Source organism: Nelusetta ayraudi, unplaced genomic scaffold (assembly GCF_046127955.1).
Source record: "Nelusetta ayraudi isolate G7.1 ecotype Tasmania unplaced genomic scaffold, CSIRO-AGI_Nayr_v1 ptg000060l, whole genome shotgun sequence".
Classification (NCBI taxonomy): Eukaryota; Metazoa; Chordata; class Actinopteri; order Tetraodontiformes; family Monacanthidae; genus Nelusetta; species Nelusetta ayraudi.
In genome coordinates, this window is record NW_027466110.1 from 5,529,479 (window position 1) to 5,535,478 (window position 6,000).

At 47.1% G+C, this 6,000-nt stretch overlaps 1 protein-coding gene across 1 annotated transcript in view; it reads right to left on the reverse strand.

Moving 5' to 3' along the window:
• The window catches only part of mid1 (midline 1), a 28,771-nt gene extending 27,847 nt beyond the window's left edge, over window positions 1-924 (reverse strand). Inside the window, exon 1 of the mRNA XM_076039683.1 lies at window positions 719-924. The gene's annotated coding sequence lies outside the window, so the exon portion shown is untranslated. The remainder of the gene's footprint in view (window positions 1-718) is intronic.
• Between the last annotated feature and the right edge of the window lie 5,076 nt (window positions 925-6,000).

Below are 6,000 nucleotides of genomic sequence, written 5' to 3' on the forward strand. Positions count from 1 at the left end.
GCACTCGGAAACGTGGTTTTTGCCTCGGCTCTCAGCGTGACAAAAACAACAACAACAACAACAACAGCAGCAGCAGCAGCAACAACAAGGTTGGGAGCACAAAAACACAACTCGCTGACACCAATTCAAAAACACACAAAAAATAATCTAATAAAAAAAGAGAGAAAAAACATCTCGCTCTCTGCGTGCAGCAAAGGTCACATTGTTGTCGGTCGGCAGTGTCCAAAACCAATGTTTTATTTTTGGAGCTCACACAAGTGGTTCTAATAAGCACATTTGATGCAGGTGCAAACAGGTCCAAACTTGTTGCTGAGCCAACGTTCATTATCGAAATTTCCTACCCAGACATGTTTATCCAAAGAAACCTAGCTCGACCAAGAGATAGATAGATAGATAGATAGATAGATAGATAGATAGATAGATAGATAGATAGATAGATAGATAGATAGATAGATAGATAGACGACTTCATTAATTCCTCGTGGGCGTTCCCTCGGTGGAATTCAGGCATTCACAGCAACAAGACGGAAAAAAAACACACACACAGTAAAAGTTGATGTGCAACAGATTCAAATCCAGCAGCAGGACTTTTTCTTTTTCACATCGTCATTTTTTCCTCCAGTGTTTACACAATGTTTTGTCTAACAGGCAAACTGACTTCTGCCTGCTGCTCCAAATCAAACGCCAACCTGCTGCCGCTGCCCCTCATCAGGTCTTACCTGCTTCCTCATGGTTGCTGCCGGTCTGCGTCTTTCCTCCCACCTCTGGTGAACAAACACACAGGGGCCAGACTCACGAGTGAGTGGAGACGGCGCGGGCTTTCACCCCTCGAGGTGCAAGACAGGCGGGAGTCGTTTGGTCGGAGGTGTTTCTCGTCTGCGCGTACACTCCCCTTCGCCGGGGTGTGTACCACTGCATACCTCGCTGACACACACACACACACACACGCCCTGCTAACTTGTCGGCCCTACAGGTTGACACAGGAGCGTGTGGCAAGGCCCCCGAGAGAGGAGTGCTTAGCCTACGTTTGCACAAGCTGCCACTAATAACAGCAGAAGGCTCTTGTCTTGAGTCATATCAGCCGAGCACGTCTAGCCAGGCACAAAGGGCAAGAGGTGTGAAAATGCACGCTAAAGGCTAAAAACCCAGTTGCGATAAATATATATATAAATAGGTGAACCGTAAGAGTCATATAATGAGGATGAAAGTCTTTCCTTTTCAACGGCCGAGGAGTGAAGACAGGGGCGGGCAGGTGAAAAAGAAAAAGATCCTGCAGATCTTGGGCGGACAGAGAGGAAGAGAAGGTTGGCCATTAAAGCGAGGGAGAATTGGTTTTCCTCCGCCCTAATGAGAATTCATTCTGAGCGATAGATGAGTCAGGGCCGGGGAAAAAACACAATTCTCTTGCACTAATGAGATCATATTTGAGGTATTGGGTTGTGCGTCCCTCAAGGTTAGCAGGAATTTCAGCGAGGGCCAAAGGGAAAAAAAAAAAAAAAAGACAGAAGAAGAAGAAGAGGCCTCCCTTCAGGAATCCACCCCCGACACCTCAATATAAAGCCTCCGAATGAAATCAAATGGCTTGCGTGTTAACATTCACAGGGCGTACATGCCAGGGCCACGGTGGTTACGGCATCTTTAAAAAGAAAGGGGGGGGGGGGAAAGAGGCGAGGATGAAGAAGAGATTCATACCGGGGCTCAAAGTCTGGAGCTTGTAAGGGTCAAGCTATACTCTGGCACCGCTCTTTGAGGGAAAATTGAAAAATGGATTGCAAAGTTCTGGCAGCTGAGGAAACATCAGGACACCCGCGACTGTGCGGGGGCAGTTTGTTTTGATGTCGGAGAAGGTGCTGAGAGCTTCAAACGGTCATAAACGTGTGAGCGACGAGAGTTGAGGTTGGGAGCGGTTGCGGCCGCTGCCAGCGATGGGGAGAGGAAAAAAAAAAATTCGAACTGCTCATCCAGAAGCTAAACTTCAATAAAAGCCAAGTGCTTAAGGTGCTCTCACTCACTTTACCCCCACAGCTTTTACGATGCCAGGAACTGTTTGCACGTTAGGAGACCCGGGAAATGAACTGAAAGGGTTTTCTTCTGCTGCTTTTTTTTTTTTTACACACCTGTTAAGTTTGGTTTGATTACACCTTTGCCTCGTGATTCACTGCAAGTTTGACGACTGCAGCAGATTTTCCAGCCAAGCCGTTCGCCGCAGCCGAAGCAAAATTCGGCAATTTAATTGAGACGATGTCTTAACTTGATTTTCAGAACAGTGAACATTGTCGGTAATACGGCCTCACGCCGGGGGAACGGAAACTCAAGGCGCAGAATTTAAAATAATTAGAGATGGTGGCGATGCGATGAGCACTGCGGTACATCAGCAGCGGTTTGCGAATTCTCAGATGTTCAAAGTCACATCAGTCCCCCTTTTTTCCCACATTCTGTGGCTCTCTTTGAACTTAGGCAAGTCGTTTTTTCTATGTGCACGTAGCTAAAAGCACTGACTTGCTGCCGTGTCATTGGCTGATAAAACTTTTGTGTTAACAAGGAATCCATTTTCTGAACTGTGATGAATTGTTAAGAATCAAAACAATCTAAACAGTATTTTTGTGTCTCTAGTCTGTCCGTAAACGCAGACAGGCTAGTACATTGTACTAAGATGCAAGTCTGGAAACAAACACTTTGTGATGTCACAAAGGGCACCTCCCCCTCACTGATATCTCTCCTGCGTCGAACATTAAGCCAGGTGTTTTTTTTCCCCCACTGGAAGCTGTAAACAGAGGAATAAATAGCTTAGCTTAGCTTATATTAGTTTATCTTAGCTTAAGCTTAACTCGGCCTGAATTTGAAAACTTCAAAACTTAAAAGTGTTGAATGACTGGACACATTAAAAGCTCCGCCTGCCAGGTTACCACTGCTTGTTTTTCATCAGCACAAGGCAACAGCTGCTCAATCAATATTCTATTTGTCTAGCAGTGATGTGAGCCTCGCCGGCTGCACGGCGAAAGTCTTAAAGGTGCTCATTATGGGCTTTTTTTTTTTTCTTCCTCCCCGCTAACGTGAGCGCGCTGGAGTGTTTGCCGTTCCACAAGCTTTTCATTCTCACAGCCACCACATAATAATTACCTGCGTTGATCCCCGGCTTAATAATTAACTGCTGGCAATTTCTTTGACACATGCAAAGCGTAATTGCATGTTGGGGACTTAATTCGCTGCTGCGCACATCTCTCGGGCGGCCGGAGCTTCTGGGGGGAATCTCGTCCTCAATAGCTCACGTGCCTTAATGTGTTTGCTAAGAAACGTCTGTTTTCAACGAAACGCCTCCATTTTCTCTCCGGACGTAAACTGATGATTCATTCCATTCGTGGCCCTTCAGACACGTCTTGAATTATGTTAGCGTTGTCTTAACAGCTCAGACATCTTAAGAACCTGAGAGAAAACACAGTTTACAGACACTCTCGAGACTTTTAAAATGACTTGCAGACAGCAAAAAAAAACCCAACAAACAAAACAAAAAAGAAAAAAAAAGCGAGAGGACTTTCAAAGACAATGACAGCGCCAGATCAGACAGAATATCTGATTGTTTGCAGCGAGATAGCGACGAGCCTGGGAGGGGAACATCTGGATGTTTTCCGGGTTCCCGGTGTTGCGGGGGAACGATCGTTTCTGCCACATAATTCTCGGCCCGTTGCGCAATCCTCCAGTCTGAGCACGACGGCCCGTCGACAGTCCAAAATGTGCCTCATGCTGCGGTTCCGACCGCAAGCCGTCCACCGCGGCGCCCGCCAAATAAGTGTCAAACTGAGGCTCGCCGGGATTTGCAACATGCATTCCAAAGTGCGCCACCGCCGCTGAGCCACGTCATACGGAAACGTGGCGAGGAGGGAAACATTCCGGCAACCTGCTCGATAAAGGGCTTGTTGTTTTTATTCTGTGAAAAAAAAATTGAGAATTGTCTTTGGTGGGAAGAAGGGGGAGCAACCCCCCCCCTCCGCCCCGGGCCTCGTCGCAAAATGAGAAATATGTCAATTTCTTTCCAATCAGCAACTGCAGGATGAGTCAGAGTGGACGGGGGGAGGGAGAGGGGAATTAGATTTTGTGGGGGTTGAATAAACACAGATCCGGTGCTGCTTCAGTGAGAACGCTGGAAAGGGACGATGGAGAATTGAAAAGTTTTCTTGGAACGTCGGACCGACGGTCTCAGAACATGAATAAATTGACACCAGACGCCGCAAAGAGCGATTAAAAATTGACGAAATCCAAGTGAAAGGAACTTCCTTGCCTCATTAAAAGGCATCAGCCGGTGACACTCGGGGAGATAAATTTGGCTGCAAATTGCACTAGATTGCCTTGAAACGGTCTCATCATCGAAACACTCGCCGTTTAAAAGCGAACAAATGGGGAAGGGGCAAAGCGTCGCTAATCCCCCCCAAAATCCCTGAAACAGAGACTTTCTTGAAATGAAATTGGCTGAACAAGTCGCGCCTGTGTGTCCAGACTAACCCTAACACTCTGACTGACTTTTAGGCCTCCTGCAGCTGCTTCCCTACCCAAATCTGCTAAAACCCAGGGGCGTTGCTAGAGAATCTGCCCCCCCCCGACCATCCGTGAACTTTTCATAGACTCCACCTCTCCAAAACCAGCTGAACTCGAGGCGCATTAAACATGGGGCTGGTTCAGATTTCTCTACAAAATGTATTATTCACATTTGCCTTCATGTGGATCCTACCTGCATGGGCACCAGAATTCAGGGGATTCCTGCCTCGATGTTTCATGGCCCAGTGTAAACAGTCACCGTCTTGCTTTGCTCTCCGCCCCTGCAAAAAAAAACCCTCTGCCAGCGACAGCGTCGGCATCTCCTGCATTTTCCTCAAAACATCCTCACATCGACGTGCTCCTGCGGGCAGCATTTTCTTTTTTTTTTCCTCCCTCGCCCCTTCCGCCGAGACATGTGGATCGGTGTCGACCTTCAGACACGACCGCCAGACCTGCTCCTGAAACAGTCGGGCCTGGATTTCACCCGCGACCTTCCTCCGTCCTCCCCGCACGCCTCTGAAACGGACGGACCCCCTGTTGGCAACGGGCTGCGGGCCGTCTGCCAAAGGATCAACTTACATCCATCAGTGCTAAGGGGAAAAAAGGGAAACGTGAAATTAAATATTGGATTTTTTTATTTATTTTTTTTTTGGGGGGGGGCAGCTTATTTTTGGAAAAAGGTCGCAAATGAAGCAACCAAAACATCTCAACATCATTTTTTTTTTTTTTTTTTTTATTTCGCTGCCAGATTTTGGCCGGTTAATTTGCAAAATGAAATGCGGGCTGGCTGCATTTTGTGTTGCAGAGACAAAAGCTGAGGGGGGAAACTTGTCGTGATTATGCACCAAATACATCCAGACATCCCCGCTTGTCTCTTCGGGCTGGTCTCGGCCAAATGCGGCTCGACTCAAACAGCTGCAGGGACCGATACGGAGAAGTAGTACCGCAAACACCCCCCCGCCCCCCGTACCGAGGAAATCCCCCGGTCACCAGGAAGTAGGAAGAAGAAGGAGTTCCAGATGAGGACGTCAGCGTGTATTCAGCATCAACTTTAGCCACTTGCCTTCTTATCTCACATTTATAATTCAAAAGCCATTAAACAAATTAATTTAATTACAGCCAAGCTTGGCTCATTTGGCTCAATCAAAGCAAGATTATAGGTGATTAATGAGAATGTAGCCTTTGTCTGACAGGAAATTAGGATTAAGTTATATTTAAAGTCACCGTTCTTTATAGCTAATCAAAATAAATCACAGATAGTAATTAAGATAAGCAGAAGCTACTGTGTTGTGAATTGACAATGCTGTGTGGACACAGTGGAATACAGAGGAGAGAGAAACAAATATTCCATGGTCACGGCTTCCCCCTGCTGGTCAACTCTGGCAACTGCTTTTTCTCGGCATCTCTCACTTTCACAACCGCGACTTGTGCCACGGTAACGGACCTGGGCTGCAGATGGAAGAAAGCGATG